General features: G+C 42.3%; 1 protein-coding gene across 1 annotated transcript in view; it reads left to right on the top strand.

Annotated features, from left to right (window-relative positions):
- SORCS3 (sortilin related VPS10 domain containing receptor 3) overlaps window positions 1-17,618 on the top strand; it is a 612,970-nt gene that overhangs the window by 32,395 nt on the left and 562,957 nt on the right. The window lies entirely within an intron of this gene.

Genomic DNA, 17,618 nt, shown 5'->3' with positions numbered 1-17,618 from the left:
GCAAGGCACCGTGCTCATATATGTACTGACCTTCCCAAGCTCACCTGCTGGGCCCCACGACCAATACCCTTCTACTTAGCCGCTTTTTTCTGCATATGCCCCATCTTCCCGCACCCCCTGCTTCTCCATTTGTCTTCTCCCTTCTCCCTTCCCCTGAGATCTTCCTGCCTGCCCTCCTCCCTTGATGCTGTTTGTACTTACTGATCTCTGATCTCTTTCTCTAGACTACAAACTCCTCAAGAGAGAGAAAATTGCTCTCCTGTTTTATATCTTGATTTACCCAATAGCCTGATCTAGGTCTGCTTCTATGGTCTGCTGGAGAAATAAATGAGCAATGTCCCTTTTTAAAGAAAAAAAAAGACTACATTTTTCACAGTTAAAAAATATTGTCTAGTAGACTTTTCTTATCAAATGCTGACTGATAAATAAATGAACAAGTAACAAGTGAGCATTAAAAGGGAACAAAACCCCAGAGTAAATGGACAATCCTATGTAGTTCTACAGCTTGTTTGCCATTGTTGTTTGCATGGGTTCATTCTAATTGTGATTTCAAGTTGTATTCATGTGATCTAACTATCTTTTCTCTTAATACAACTGGTCTCAGTCTGCAGGATGGTGTCAGTTAGCTTAGTGCTTCACAGGGTTCTAAGAGCTGGGGTTGCTTTACCATGGACCTCCTCTGGGAGCTGCTGTCCTGGTGTCAACTGGCAATAGATGGATGTAAGGAAGCCTCATACTTTCCATTTGTGTCACCTTGCTGAGCTTTTCTTGAGTCATCTCAGCTTTAGGAGTGTTTGCTACTTGAGTTCAAGGCCCCTTCATTGCACTCCTAGGATTTAAAGTGGGCAGGTTGGTCTCAATTTGGTCTCCAGTTTCTGGGCTGCCTGACTCAGCTGAGCACCTTACTGGTTGGAGGTCTGCAATTAGATTGCAATGGCCGTGTGTATGTGTGTGTGTGCACGCACATGCATGCACACATATAGATCTTCATTAGTAAACCATATTAATTGCCTTTATAATCCAACCTTGTTCTTTCCAGGACCTACATTAACTCGATCTGACTTCTAGGGGAGCCCTTCTGGATCTGCTTTATTGACTCTATCAGAACCGTTTATGATGGGCACATCTGAAACTACTAAGTGGGTTTTTTTCCTCTTTTTATTTTTTAAGTGCTACATGGGGAGTCAATAGTGAATTAAGATCACAGACTTTGGAATGAGAGACATAAGAGTTTGATCCTGGTTGAGCCTCTTACTAGCTATATGATCTTGGGCAAGTTACTTACATTCCCTATATTTAAATGTCTTCATTCACAAAACAGGCATGAATATTAGTACCTACTTTATAATGTTGATGTTCAGATTCAGTGAGATACACTTGTAATGTCTTACCATGATGTCTGTCTCATCAAAGTTAACTGTGATTAAGTGGGCCAAATGTACTATTTGCATATTTTCCTGAAAAATTATGCAAACACTTTTTGAACTCAGCAAAAAACTTGAACTATAGCATAGCTCATATCTAGACTTTCTCAAGTTTGAATTAGGAGGGTCAGAATAATTGGCATTTTAATTGTTTGCCATTTACAGGCACCACGGGTGAAGGGAGTCTAGAAAGAATAATTCCTACTTGGAACTAATTCCTGAGACCTTTGTCAGATATTAGAGATATTTTCCCAAGTGTAATTCTGACATTAAGACTGTTAAAGCAGATTAAACATGTGCAGTCCCCTTCCTCTGAGAGCAAAGAGTTATCTTCCAGAGGGGAAGTTCAGCTGGACGTGTATCTGTGTCGATAGGCACATACACTTCAGCAGAGAGAAGTGGTAAGAACAAGCACTGCCACTCAAAAGTGGCTCTATGACTTTAGGAAGTCAATTCTTCTTTCTGGGCCCCCAAATCCTCAGTATAGAAGGGGAAAGAAGGGTAGCTACTATATGCTTTTCCCTCTAGCATGTTTATTGATGTAAAACATACATGCACTAGAGTGCACAGGTTTAAAAAATTTATTATTTTTTATTGTGGCAAAATACACATAAAAGTTTACCATCTTAACCATTTTTAAGTGTATAGTTCAGTAGTATTAAGTACATTCATAGTGTTGTACAAGCGTCATTGCCATTCATCTCCAGAACACTTTTCATCTTGCAAAACAAACTCCATACCCATTAAATAATAACTTCTCATTCTGCCCTACTTCCACCTCTGACAACCACCATTCTACTTTGTGTCTCTATGATGTTGAGTACTCTAGCTACCTCAGTAAGTGGAATCATACAGCATTTGCTTCTTTATGTCTGGAATATTTCACTTAGCATGATGTCCTCAAGGTCCACCCATGTTGTAACATGTGTCAGAATGTCCTTCCTTTTTAAAGTGGAATTATATCCCATTGTATGTATTTACCACATTTTGTTTATCCATTCATCTGTTGATGAATGCTTGGATTGCTTTCATATTTCAGCTATTGGGAAAAATGTTGCTATGAACATGGGTATACAGTTTACCAGTATCTCTTTGAGATCCTGCTTTTACTTCTTTTGGGGATATGCCCACAAGTGGAATTGCTACATTATATTGTAAAGGATAGTTTTTTGATGAACCGTCACACTGTCTTCAATAGTAGCCGTGCCAATAGTGCACAAGTCTTCCAATTTCTCCATGACCTCACCAATACTTACTTTTTTTTTTTAATAATAGTCATCTGAATGGAAGTGAAGTAGTATCTCATTGTAGTTTTCATTTTTATTTCTCTAATGATTCGTGATATTGAACATCTTTTCCTGTGCTTATTGGTAATTTGTATATCTTCTTTGGAGAAATGTCTATTCAAGTCCTTTGCCCATTTTTGAAATTGGGTAGTTTGTTTTGTTGTTGTTGAGTTTTGGTAGTTCTTTATGCATTCTGCATGCCAACCCCTTATCAGATGTATGATTTGCAAATATTTTCTCCCATTCTGCAGGTTGTCTTTTTACTCTGTTGATAACATCTTTTGATATATAAAATTTTTTAATTTTCATGAACTCCAATTTGTCTGTTTTCTTTTGTTGGCTATGCCTTTGGTGTTATATCTAAGAAATCCAATGTAGTGAAACTTTTCCCATAAATTTTCTTCTAAGAGCTTTATAGTTTTAGGTCTTACATTTAGGTCTTTTATTCATTTTGAGTTAATTTTTATATACGGTGTTAGGTACTTAATTGTTTTCTATGTGAATATCAAGTTTTCTGAGCACCATTTACAGAAAAGACTGTCCTTTCCCCATTGAATGGTCTTGGCACCTTTGTCAAAAATCATTTGACCATTTATATGAAGGTTTATTTCTGGACCCTATTTCCATTGTTTTATGTATCTGTCTTTATGCTAGTACCACACTGTTTTGATTACTGTAGCTTTGTAGTAAGCTTTTATTCAGGATGTATGAGTCTTCCAGATTTGTTTTTCTTTTTTAGGACTGTTTTAGCTATTTAGGCTCCCTTCAGATTCCATATGAATTTAAGGATGGACCTTTCTATTTCTGCAAAAAGCATCATTAGGTTTTTGATAGAGATCACATTGAATCTGTAGATTGCTTTGGATGGTATTATTTTGATAATACTAAGTCTCTTGTTCATGAACATAGGGTGTTTCTATTTATTTATGTCTTTAATTTCTTTCTGCAGTGTTTTATAATTTTCATTGTACAAGTCTTTCCTGTCCTTTGAGAATTCCTAAGTATTTTATTATTTTTACTGCTATTATAAATGAAACTGTTTTCATAATTTTCTTTTCAGATTGTTCATTGCTCGTGTAAAGATATGCAACTGATATTTGTCTATTGACTCTGTATCCTGCTACTTTGCTGAATTTGTTCTAATCTTTTTTTTAATCTTTAGAGTATTCTACTTACTACATCATATCATCTGTAAACAGAGATAATTTTACTTCTTTCTTTCCAATTTGGATGCCTTTTTTTTTTCTTGCCTAATTGCCCTGGTTAGAACTTCCAATACTGTGTTGAACAGTATTGGTAAAAGTGAGCTTCCTTGACTTGTTTCTGATCCTAGAGGAAAAGTTTTCAGTCTTTCATGATTGAGTATGATGTTAACTGTGGGTTTTTTATATATGGTTCCTATTGTGTTAAGGTAGTTTCCTTCTTTTACTTTCTCTCTTCCTCTTCCTCCTCCTCCTCTTTGTCACCTTCTTCTTCCTTCTCCTCTCTTTTCCCCTCCCCTCTCTTTCCTTTCTTCTTCCTTTTTTTTTTGAGACAGAGTCTTATTCTGTTGCCCAGGCTGGAGTACAGTGGCACAATCTCAGCTCACTGCAATCTCCACCTCCCAGGCTCAATCAGTCCTCCTACCTCAGGCTCCCAAGTAGCTGAGACTACAGCTGTGTGCCACCATGCTTGGCTAACTTAAAATTTTTTTCCCCAGTTGAGCCTTGAGATTACTGTAGTCTGGCTGACATCATCTTTGAGCTGGAGGACCCAGGTAAGATGCACGTGCATTCTTGACCCACAAAAATTATGAAACAATAAATATTGTTGTTTTAAGCTGTTCAGTTTTGGAATAATTTGTTACACAGCAATAGATAACTAATATGTATAATCCTTGTATTTTGTGTCAAGGTTTTTTTTTTTTCATTTAACATTATGTCTGTGAGATTCATCCCTGTGGATATACATAACTTTACTTTGTTCTTTTTATTTCTCAATAGTATTGCAGTGTAAGAGTATATCCAAATTATGTATCCATTCTGTAATTCATGGACATCTGACTTGTTTCCGAGTTTTGGCTATATGAGCATTCCTGTGCATTTTTTGGACATATGTACTCATTTCTTTGGAGAATATACCCAAGGTAGACTAGCTAGATCATAAGATTTTAGTAGATACTACAAGTAATTTTCCATAGTAGTTGTACCGATTCTGTTCCCTCCAGCAATGGATGAGATTTTCAATCATGTCACTTCCTTGACAGTGCCTTTTTTTAAAAATAGTTTTTCATTTTAGTCATTCTGTCAGGTATGGTGATATATTCCATTGTGGTTTTTAATTTGATTACTGATGGATGTTGAGCATTTTTTAATATGCTTAATGGCCATTTGGCTAGCTTCTTCAGTAAAATGCCTGTTCAGGCATTTTATTCTTTTTATATTGCATTGTCTATTTTTAAGTTAGATTTGTAAGTTCCTTATTTTCTGGACTTAAGTTCTTTGTCAGATATATTTATTGTAGATATCTTCTTATAGTCTGTGTCTTGCTTTTTAATTCAATTAGTGGTATATTTTTACAAAAGGATGTTCTTAATTTTAATAAAATGCAATTGAGTAATTTTTTTTAAGGTTATAAAATCTTTGTATATCTCAAGGTCAGGGAGATAGTCTCCTATGTTTTATTCTAGAAGCTTTATTGTTTTAACGTTAACATTTATGCCTGTGATTCTTCCGGAATTTGTTTTATGTGTTGAGTGTCTGATGTAACAAAGGGGGTCAATTTCATTTTCTTTTCTCATATAGAATTCCAAATGGCCCAGAACCATTTATTGGAAAGATGTCTTTGTTGCAAATCAGGCATCTTACTTGTGTGTTCATTTATAAACTCTCTTTTTGGTTCCATTGGTCTATTTTCCTATCCTAACACCATCACCACACTGTATTAATACTGTAGCTTTATAATCAATCTTATTATTTGGTAACCCAAGTTTGCCAATCTTATCTTTTTTTTTCTTCATGTTTGTCTTGGCTCTTTTGGACTGTCTGTGTTTACATATACATTTTAGAATCACTTGCCAATTTCCACAAAAAATCCTGCTAGGATTTTGGGGTAGGATTATATCAATCAGTCAGCTTGGGGAAGATGAACCTTTTAAAATTTTCCTTAATTTCTTTCAGCAGTGTTTCATACTTTTCAGTTGAAAGGTCTTCTACATCTTTCAGTAGATTATTCCCAGGGATTTGGTGCTTTGTGATACATTTTTAAGTGGGAATTTAATATTTTTTATTTTCTAATTTTTGTTCCTAGTATTATCTTTTGATATTTTTTGGATTTTCTTTGCATACCATTATGTCATCTGTGGTATTCATATCTTTTATTTAATACATTTTATTTTATTTTCTTGCCTTATTGTACAGGTTATGACCTACCCACAGTGTTGAATAGAAGTGGTGGTAGTGGATATAATTCTCTTATTTCTGCGTTCAGGGAAAAACATTCAATATTTCTCTAAGAATCATTGTGTTTGCTGTAGGGGGTTGTGGATACTTTATACCAGCTTATGGATAAAAGCCTCTTTTTCAAGTCTAACTTTTGATGACATCCTCTAATTGTAGGAAAAAAGGAAAAGCTAATATATAGAAGGAGTAATGATGATAACATGGGTAAGAACAAGAGAAGCAAGAGAGAAAATGAGATAAAGGAGTATGTTAAACAGGAGAGTAAAAGAAGAATTTCTTGGGTGCCTCCTATGTTCCAGGCACTCTGAGAGGTAAGGTAACTTGTGAAAAGTCACAGGGCTAGTGACGACCAGAGGCTGGAGGAGAACCCAGGTCTTCTGAGAATCAGGGCTTATTCTTTCTACTGCACTCACAGGGAGAGTAAACAAAAGGGAAGATTTATAAGAAAGAGTACAGTTACTCCCAAATCCTCCTATGAACCTAGGGCATCGCTTCTTTTTTCTGTCTCTCTTCATCTTTTTTCTTCTGTTTCTTTCTCAGTCGCATATATTTCTAGGACTTGACTTTGATCTTGAATTCTACCTTGATCTCATTCTCTCTCCAGTGGCTGAATGGTAGTGTGTGCCTTTTCTCCACTTCCATCCAGATCATATGAGGTTCTTGTGCTCTGAGACGTCTCTTATTTTAATTCAGGTTTTGAGACACCCATTACATAATGCCAGTTGACCCTGGTCACTCAGATCACAATGGCTGGGGCATGAGATTAATGGTCATGTCTGGATCCTCTTTGGTGTCTTTGTCAGCACTCTGCAAATCATGGCTATCCAGCAGTCACTGGGACACATAGAATAAGAGGGTTGAGTAAGCTTCAGGCTTCAGTGAAGGCTGTAACTGCCCCTGAGAAGCCCAGTCATTTGTGGTGACAAGTTACGTTTATCTCCTGTGGCTGTGGACTCTGTTTCAAACCCAACCTGGGCATGTTTGGAAGAGAGGCTGCTCCCGTGTTGCCTGAGCTTTTGGCAGCTGGGCCGGCTCCCCTGTGGGGTTTGCGTACTCTTTTGCAAAGTCTATCCTGAGGCTATTGTTTGGTTTTCTAGTCTTGACTGAATTGGGATGGTTCCATTTAAAGCGAAAACAATATAACACAACCCTAAAAAAGGACTGTAGAAGAAACAGAATAAGGAAAGATTGAATGCAAATGTGTTTTGCAGTGTTTTAATGTGTTCAAGGTGTTCCTCTAACATTAGCCAGCCTGTCGCAGCCTGCCCAGGAACCTGATGTATTTGTTGTGTGGCAGAAAAGGTTGCAGAAGAAGAGGCTGAGGTTTCGGCTGAGAAGTTGCCTAAGTCCTCCTAAACCATCATCTTCATTATTGAAACATTAAACACCCTTTGGTCCCCAGGGCTTGCTATTAGAGCAGTTGGCTCAAAGAGTGAAATATGGTAGGAATGAGGCCATTATCTGCCACTATCCTGTTGTTCTGTAAGATAGTACTCTATATCCCACCCCACTAGCCAGTTGTCTCTGAGTGTGAATTTCTGGAGAACATGTGGCTAAATCACATGAATGAAGATCTCTATCTTCATTCCTGGAAACATAGGTGGTGGGGAGAGAGGGGGAGAGAGGGGGAGAGAGAGAGGGAAATTGCATATGCTTAGCAAAGAGGACCAATCTCATTATTACATTTAAAATATTTGTTTTCCTCTCCTTTGCAATGTTTTAAAGTATGAAGGATGATGACCAGACATTTGTTTAAAGCAGGAGGCACACCCACTTCCTAGGAGCTTGCAATCTAGTAATGACAGAATCCACATCAGTGTTAGACACATGTGTGCATGGTTTGGCCTTCAAACAAACAATTGCGAAGATGCCAAAATTAAATTTCTTAACTGGGCATAGACCCACTGAATCATCAATAAAGATAATATACTTTAGGAATACACATGGAAGACATCTTTAGGCTTTAGTAATAAAAAGCCCTGTGGAAGCAAGGAGGTTCTCGTTATTTGGGATTGACTGGTTGGGTGAACTAGACTCAGTTCACACAAGTGACTTTTAGAGAGTTCAGAACTGAGAAAGCAGCTGTTAAGTGCGTTCATATGTGTAAGCACGTGCACATCCTTGGCACATAGTAAGTGTTCTGTCAATATTAGTGAATATGACTGTTATTGATGAAACAGAAGTAAAGATTAAAAACCAAGTAGGGTAACCAAGTCTCTAGGGTCAGAGTGTCTTTCATTTAGGATGAAAGAAACTGGCCAGTGCTGGAAAGTGAGTTAGACTGGATGTGTCCACATGTTTTACCTGGCTCTTTGATGATTCTTCTGTGCCTAACCTAATGGGACATGTGCTCAGGACTTGCTGCCCCTACTGTTAGCCTCCTGAGGGCAGGGACCACATCTATCCCAGCAGTTCCTAGCCAGTAGAGTATGATATGTTCAAAATATATTATTGCAATAATTGAATGATATTTTCAAAATGAGTCAGCAACATCTGTGGTATCCCTCAAAGTTGATGCTATCTAGGTTTAAAGAAATGATAGCCACATGCCCATCACAAAACCCTGCTCTATCTTCTCCCCTCCCAGTGTTGTGTTCAGGTCTTGAAGCCCAAGCCAAACAAGAGAATCATACACTGAGGGAGAGCAGGACAGGGAAGGATACTGGCACCCTATTGTAAAATAAACCATTACAAATATAGGTTTCTTTACTCTGGAGGAGAGAAGACCTTGGGGATGAGAGCTATAAACATTTGAAGGGCTTTTATACAGAAGAAGGATAAGAATTGTTCTCTGCAGCTCCAGAGGATAAAAGTTAGAATGGGGATGAGAAATTGCAAGGAAGCTGATTTAGTTGCACCATAAAGAGGAACTATGCCATGGAGAGAAGTGGTTAGCAGAGTCCTGGGATCTGTTCGGGTACCTGTTGAGTGGTTAATGCGTGTGTAGGACTTTGGACTCTACCTTCAGAATTTCTTTTAAAGTAGAAATTAAATAAGATGAGAACTGGGGTCTCTTTTTTGTAGGGAGGGAAATAAAAACTGTTGGAGTGGCCTGTGTAGACCAATTAGGGCTGCTGAGAACCTTGTCTGCTTTGAAAGAGAAATGAAGGGACCCACAAGTTACTATGAATCAGGAGTATTACCAGATGCTTTCTTTACATGAACTCATTTGTCTCATAACACTGAGGTTAGTATTGAAGGAAACATACTCACAGAGGTAGAGTAAGTCCCGGGCTCATCTTTTCCTGTCTTAATCATCTCCTGGAACACTTTGTTGTTAATTGGATCCCTTTTACACCAAATTTACTTTTTCTTCATCTAAATAAATAACTTGTGGGTAGAATATCCCTGCTTCAAACTGTTCTGGAATTTTCTTCTGGGGCTTGGGGCTTGGATGGCCCTCTAAGCACTGATTTTGCCTTGTCAGTCAAGACTTTCTTCTCCTTCCTGCAAAGTCCTTGCCGAGGGCTCTTGATTGCAGTGTTCCATTTCTTTCCCTCTGCCTTGGTGGAGGGCTTCAGAAAGCCTTCTGTTGACCTTCTTTTAATTGCTAATAATTATTCAATTTTATATAGCACACAGTGATAAATATTCATGAAAAGCACAGTGTATCAAGATCCAACACTTTAAGCTATTGTATTTTTTAATTAAACTGAAACATGGGATTAAATGCAATAAAATGAAAAAAGAGAGAGCATGTATTGTTACCTACTTCAGTGGTGCTATGAGACTATGTGGGAGGCAGATGGGAAACCTTGACTTGGGTGCTGCAGTGTTCTGTCCTAAAGTACGTAAAAGAGTCCTCTAAAACATCTGTACCTGGCTGGATTCATTCATTCATTCACACATTTATTCGTTATTTCACTCAGCACACATTTACTGATTGCTACCATGAGTCTTCCTAGTGCCTCTCAGAGGGATACAAATAGCCTGGAATAGGGACCCCAAGACACTTACTGTGAGTACTAGATGAGGCAGCAGTATGAATCAGCCACGCCAGAGTTGCATGGTAAATACAAGTAAGCACGTAAACAGCATTCGCACGGGCCAGTGAGTGAGCAACTGCCTGGGGTGGTAGAGGTGGTGGTCCTCATCAGGACTTAATAGTTTATTAGTCCTGCCTTCAGTGCATCTTTTCTCAGCCTCATGCGTCTCATCTCTAGGGGTGTGCCAGAAGCAGATGGGCCACTGACCTTCTCCTCTTCCCCTGGAGAGTCTGTCCCATGTGTAGACTCTGAAGTCAGGCTGCATGGGTTCAGATCCCAGCTTTGGCACTTTCCAACTGCATAATCTTGGGTGAGTCATTTAACCTCCCCATGCCTTAGTTTCCTTATCTGTAAAAGGGGGATAATTCATAGAACCTACTGTACGGGATTGTTGTGAAGACTAAACTAGTAACCGCACGTGAGAGGCACAGACCAATGCCTGGCACACTGGAAGTGCCAAAATGCTGACACGCGTTGTTATTTGTGCCGAGGCCTTGATCCATGATTTTCAGGTTCTCTGGAGGGCTCTTGTGAGGTTTTGTTCCGTAGGAGGCAGGCAAGCTGCAGGTGCGCCCCTGTGGAGGGTTCGGAATCGCTTAGGTTTTCTTAGCTCCTGAGAGCTTCTTTCAAGCACCAGCAAGAGGGAGGCAACGAAAAGCCTTAGCAAATACTCGCAGACCACCGGCCTCCAGAAGGAGCAGGAAGCCAGACAGTCCCTGCAGGGAGCAGAGAGCAGGAGGGGCAGGGGCCCGGGCAGAGAGCAAACTCCCTAGGAACCCACCTCCCCCAGAGCTCCGCCTCGGCAACCTTCTCTCCCGAGAGGAAGACGAGTTCGCGCATGCGCATGGGCGTGACACATGCCGGTCTCCCTACTTTCCCACTTTAAAACGGAAAATGTGCGTTATTTATTTGCAGCACAGGCATGGGGAGATGCTCATGAATCAGCATGGGGATTTTCTCCAAGTAAACAAACCCACTTTTTGGAGAGGTGGTTGCTTTTTCCAGCCTGAGAGATGAGGGAGAGCTGGAGAGCACAGCAGCGCCACCGCAGGGTTCCTGGCACCCTGGAGTCCCTTCCCGGCTGACTCCGTCATCCTCCCTCGCCCCTGCCTGCAGTGTGGGGGTTGCTGAGCGAACTCAGGTTCCAGCCTCCCACGGAACACCGCCAGGCTCGTCTTTTTGCGTCAATTCATTCCGTAGCTGTTTGAAGTCCAAGATGGACTGCCAGGGGCTGTGGGCTGAGGAAGAGGCCCTGGGGCCCTGCTTGGTGAGATGAACAGTTCAGGTTGATGTGACTAAGGGGCTTTGGTTTATATTCTAACCCTGTGGGGCTTTTAGGGAATCACCAGCTCTCTCTGAGCCTAGGTTCATCCTCCATCACTAGGGGATTGATCCCAGAGTCTTTTCCACAGCCAGCTGCACCCTCACCTCACCTCCTGTCTGCTCCTCTAGCTTCTTGGGCCCATCTACACTAGCTTCTCTGTTCGCCAACACCCCAGCAAAGCTCCAGCCCCAGGGCCTTTGCATGGACGGCTCCCTTTCTTGGAATGCTCTGTCCCCATGGTTCATTCTCTCCTCTTCTGGTTTTTGTTTAAATGTGTCTTCTTAGTCAGTCCTGCCCTGGTCACCCAGTCTAATATTGTGTTCTCCTCCACATACTTCTCTTCTTTCTCTGCCTTAGTTTTCCTCCTGTAATTGTCCTGCATATAGTATATTTTAGTGATTTGTCTTATTGATTGCCTGTCCTCTGGTGAGAATGCAGCCTTCATGAAGACAGAGATTTTGTCTGTTTTGTTTCCAGGCTACCACGTGGTACTGTAAAGGGGGTGGTGGGGAGAGTATTATAGAGGTGGGGAAACTTAGCAAGGCAAGGTGGTAGAAACATTTTGTGATTGCCTGCTTTATGGCTCTCTTTTATCTCCAGAGCCATGAAATTTAATTGTCTCTCCAGAAAGCAGTTTGTTTACTTGGAAAAAATCCTCATGCTGGTTCGTGAGCATCTCACCTGACATACCTGGCCCAAAGTAGGTACCTAATAGTTGGTGAATGAATAGATATGAGGCCAGGTCCTGGGGCTGCATGGCCTAGACTCCTGCATGTATCGCCTTTGTAAATTTGGGCCAGTTTCTTAGCCTCTCTGGCTTTGGCTCCCTTTCCTGTAGAAAGGGGTTAATGAGGTAACTACCTTGTAAGGTTGTGGGATGAGTCTGTGTGAGTCTGAATAAGGCCTGAATCTTATAAGTCCTCAGCAGGTTAGCTTTTATTTTTAAAAGTACTTTCAGCTCTAACATTCTAATCCCAGGCAGAGGGGTGCCTCCTGTGGAACTTGGGTCAACTCCTTAAGGAATGACTCCTGTAGGCAATAGGATGGTTATTGCATCCTGCCTCCCAGGCTACTCTGGAGGAGGGTGGGGGCTGCTGGACAAATTGTAAGAGATGCAGCTTTCTCCAGCATATTGATTTTGCTGAAATCATGGAAGAAGCACATCCAGGCAGAAACATCTTCCAAAATGACACCTGCTTTAGGAAACTTGGATGCTGTGGGTCTGGTACCAGGAGGAAGGTTGGGATGGAGGGGCCTGGCTCTGGCTCCTAAAGCAAGCTGTGACCTGCTCTTGAGGGCAGATGCTGGCAGCTCGTGAAGCTTTCTCCTCCCAAATGTTGCTCAGTCCTGGTCCAGGATCTTACCTAGTCGTTCAAATCTTCCCTGGTATCATGGCTATTGTGGGAGCCATTGGCTTTTAGCCGGTACTCTGGGACCTCTACCTATCCTTGACATCTAATCATGCTTTGGCCCAGGGCCTCACAGAGCTCAGAAGCAGGCCCTAAATGTCCTAGGAGTAGGGACACTTGTTCTCAACCTGGTGTATCCCCAGCCAACTTTACAGTGGACCATTCAAGTTAAGGTAACATTGAACCTGGGTCATGAAGAGTCCAGGAAGCCAAAGAAGACTTTGAGAAGGAGAAAGGCTTTTTAAATTAGGGCACAGTACTCAAGTAGGAAGTTTGAGTACAAGCCTGTATTTACCCCTTGGTCTTAGAGACAGGATATACTTCTCAGGGCCAGAATGCCCAAGACTCTGGGTACTTTGGATTCAGAGAAAGCAGATGCTTGGAAATGAATCCTCACTGCCTGCCCACTTCTGTTCCTCATAATTGTTCTTTATGGGGAAGATAAAAGAAAGGGCCACCCAAGACCTATTTGGTGAGTCACTGCATCTCCCAGGATGATTTTTCCCCTCAGCATGAAATCTTGAGTAAGAGAGGAGTGACCAGGAGAGAAAGGTATTTTTAACCTTTTGCCTTGATGCTATCATGATGGCTCATTGTGTGGATGCCACGGGTAATTTTTAGTGCCAGGTGAGGTGATGTTTGTCACCTGATTTTTGTCCCAGCCAAACAGCAGTTTGGAGAGGTGAAGCTAGGTATGAGGGGATTGGCCTTAGGACTCAGAAGTGACAGACTCACCCATTGGCTCACTGGTAGTCCCAGTGGCTGGCAAGGCCTGTAATGGGTCCCTTCATATTAATGAAAAGTCTTACTGTCCAGCCAGCCAAACAGTTTGCTTATTCCTTCTACATGTGTTTGGTAGTCACCTTGTATATGCTGGGCTCAGGGCTCTGTGCTGGGGATACAAGATAGTAAGACAGGCCCTCTCATTGAGTTATAACCATTTCAGAGGAGAGCCTTAGAAAGCCTGCAAAGCTCTCTAATAGTGGTCTATAGAAAGTTCTATAGTAACAGAGGAAGTTTTATACATTTACATCCTGTCACCTGCACCAGGAGAATTCACAGAAGTGACACAGGAACTGGATCTTGAAGGTTCCAGGAGTCAAGGTGGTAATTCTGCAGTGGCTCAGGGATGGCTCTGGTACCAGGCACCCTTGGTCTTGACACTCTTCAGGGATGTGACCCTGGACTGGTGAAGGGCTATGAGTCTCAGCTACCTCAGCTGTAACACTAGGAAGCATGGTATCATGTAACACTAGGAAGCATGGTATCACCTTGCAGGGTGTCTGTGAGGATTAAAGGAGGTGCCATTCACAAAGCGTACCTGGCATGTGGCCGGGACTAGAGCTGTTATTCTCTAAGCACTGTGGTGCTTTGCTTCATTTCTTGTTCCTATCTTTAGCTGGTGACTTGGTTTCATTTTCTGGAATAGTGACATACAGAATAGGGGAAGCCCATTCATTCATTCATTCGTTCAGTTAATTCCTCTAGTGTTCAACATTTTTTGAACACCCACTGTGTGCCAGGCGTGGGAGCCATCCTTGAGGCTGCGGTATGTTTGTGGCTTCTTGCTGGACCCTTCTGCTGCTCAGGCCTGTTCCAGCACCAGCCACTCGTGGGATCTGTGGGCATTTTTTTTTTTAACTGCTTCTGTTCATCAGGTGTCTCAACAGAAGAATGAGGATAATGATAATATCCATCTTATGAGATAGTTGAGGGGTTAAATGAGCTAGTAAATATAAAGAACACAATGTCAGGCATTGGTTGGAAAGTCCTCAATAATTTTTTTTTTTGAGACAGTTTCACTCTGTCACCCAGGCTGGAGTGCAGTGGCATGATCTTAGCTCACTGCAACTTCTGCCTCCCGAGTTTCAGCAATTCTCCTGCCTCAGCTTCCTGAGTAGCTGAAATTACAGGTGGCCACCATTAGCCTGGCTAATTTTTGTGCTTTTAATAAAGAGGGAGTTTTGCCATGTTGTCAAGGCTGTTTTGAACTGCTGGCCTCAAGTGATCCTCCTGCCTCGGCCTCCAAAAGTGCTGGGATTACAGGTGTGAACCACCATGCCTGGCCTGAAAGTACTCAATAAATATTGGTGTTGATGAATAGTTGGAATAGGGACAAATAAATGGATAGCAGACATGCAATACAAGAAGCCCTGAAAGAAGAGTGAACTTTAAGCGTTGTAGGAGCACAGAGGAAGCACAGATCCTGCCCGCAAGGCAGAGAGAAAGGATGCTGCACTCACTGTCCAAGGATGAGCTCATTGGTCACCCTGGGTTGCTTCTAACACCCAGGCTGCTTACTCCCTGGCTCCACTGGAATCCTACAGTGGGAAGAAGCTTCTAGGACCATCTACCAGTATTCTTCTGGAGTGAGATCATGGGGCATTGAAGCTGGGATCAGCTCTCCCTGCCAAGCCAGGAGGAAGAGGCAGCAGCTGCAAAGGTTGCCTGCATGAGATGCCCTGGCACATCCTGACCCAGGTCACATCCCTCCTGTTTGTTTGAACAGTTTATAAACCCCTCAGCCAAGCAGTGCCTCTACCAGTTTATTGAATTTCCTTAGTTTTCTGACCCAAGCCCTGGCCTACCTTCCCCATCTTTAAGCCTTTAGAAAAACTTACATATGCTTAGAAATAAGACCCAGTTCTATAACAGTGATTTCTAGGAGGAGCAACATTAGTGTTTTGGGAAGGTAGAACATTCTTCGTTGTGCAGGAACGATAGTGCAGGACTATCATGTGCATTGCAGAACTTAGCATCCCTAGTTCTGCCCTTTAAATGTCATTGGTTCCCTCTTCCCTTTGCCCCCACAAATGTTATCTAGGGAGTAGAACATCCTCTAGTGAGACCGAGTAAAGCTGAGATAGGATAAGTTTTTGCTTCTTCTATCCTGTATTTCTTTGCTGACATTCCTTCCACTTTGGGATTTCCTGGCCCTCTCTTCCCTGACCCTTTTATCTGCCCCTTACTGGCAGTGAGGTCCTGCAGCCCTAGGGTGGGAGAGAGGGAGCTTATGGGAGGAATGGGGTCAAGGGGAAATGAATCAAGTGGAATAAGGTAGGTAGCACAGGCATCTCAAGTGGAATGAAGGTAGGTAGCACAGGCCACCATCAGTATCTCTGTGGTTGGGGAAGTTCAGGTTGGAGGGTGTGGCCTGCTCTCTGGAAGTGAGGCTCCGAGCAGGGACCTGGCTTTCTCTGAGGCAAACAGGGGCTCTGTAGGTTTGTTCTCTGGTCTTGGTTTTGGGAGGGTGGTATTTTTGGTTGGGGGATTGGGACAACAGGAGCAGTGGTGCATCCCTGGGGGCAGGAGCACAGGGAATGATAGAAGGGCGTCATCAACTGCTGCAGGCTCAGACTGGAGTGACTTCAGCCTCCTGACTCACCCCTGCACCAGCCTCCTGGATAAATAAAGTAACAAATAACCAATTGTCGTGAGCTCTGGACACCCACAGTTGGTAAATTGCAGAGATGAAAAGCCAGGGTACCTGTGAGGCCATTTCTACTCTGATGTAACAGCCAGGAAGACTCAGAAACCCTGGGGGAGAGCCATATGAATTCAGAAGACCACACAGTTTTACCCTCTCCCCCATCTTTTTTCTCCTTTGCTCTCTCTCTCCTTACCCTTTCCTCTCTGTCCAGTACCTGTCCTTCCCTCTTCCCTCCTTGTCATTAAAACATCTCACTGCACATGATGGAAAAGATCCAGGATGCTGGGAGGAGCCCTCTGTGGTTGGTGGTCCCTCTTAGAACCACAAACTCACCCCATCTCAGGATCCTCATATATCTGTTTGTCCATGTATCCATTCATTCGTCGTCCATGTACCCATTCATGCATCCATCTGTCAGTCCACCCATGCATCTATCCATGCATCCATCTTTCCATCCATCCATCCATGCATCCATCCATGTATCCATGCATTCATCTTTCCATTCATCTATCCATCCATCCATGTACCCATCCTTCCATCTATCCATCCATCCATCCATCCATCTATCCATCCATCCATTCATCCATGCAATCTTTCATCCATCCATCTATGCATCCATCCATTAATCCATCCATGCATCCATGCATTCATCTTTCCATCCATGTATCCATGCATTCATCTTTCCATCCATTTATCCATCTATCCATGCGTCCATGCATTCATCCATGCATGCATCCATCCCAGCCCTACCTTACATCCTCTGTCCACCAAGATGGCCTTGTCTTTCCAACTGGACTGTAAGCTCCTTAGATCAGAGCTCTTGACTCAGACTTTAAAAAAATAATCCAACCACTATGGCTTAGAGGATGAGGTGCTGTCTAACATACTTTGATGCTCTCTGAGGTCCTTACCTCTTCCAGCTGCCTCCATGCAGAGGGCAACTGGATGAAAAACCCTTTCCTGGCACCAAATACTCACCAGTGGCTGAGCTTCCTTTAATGATGAGCAATGTATTTATTCTCTAAAGTGAGACAACCCCACATTCAAATGCCTGGGAGAGGTCACTCCAAACATAAGTACACACTAAAGTGTAAATGATCTATGTGAATTTCTTCCCCGAGTGTGTTTGTGCACTGGGGGTAAGGGATAGGAGAGAGCCTGAAGTGTAGGTGGACACTAGGCAGGAGCAGGGCAACAGAGAAGAAGCCCTCAGGTTTCAAGCTGAAAGGCAATAATTTGAGCATGAGAACTCTGTTGCACTGGTATGTCTGGATCCACTGCCTGTCTGAGAGGATGGTGGGGAGCAGAGGGCTGGAAGG

This window comes from Aotus nancymaae, unplaced genomic scaffold, assembly GCF_030222135.1.
Source record: "Aotus nancymaae isolate 86718 unplaced genomic scaffold, 86718_ANA_hifiasm-v0.15.2.pri h1tg000010l, whole genome shotgun sequence".
NCBI lineage: Eukaryota > Metazoa > Chordata > Mammalia > Primates > Aotidae > Aotus > Aotus nancymaae.
The sequence above is the reverse complement of the archived record's forward strand: the minus strand, read 5'-3'. Positions and strand labels throughout refer to the sequence as shown.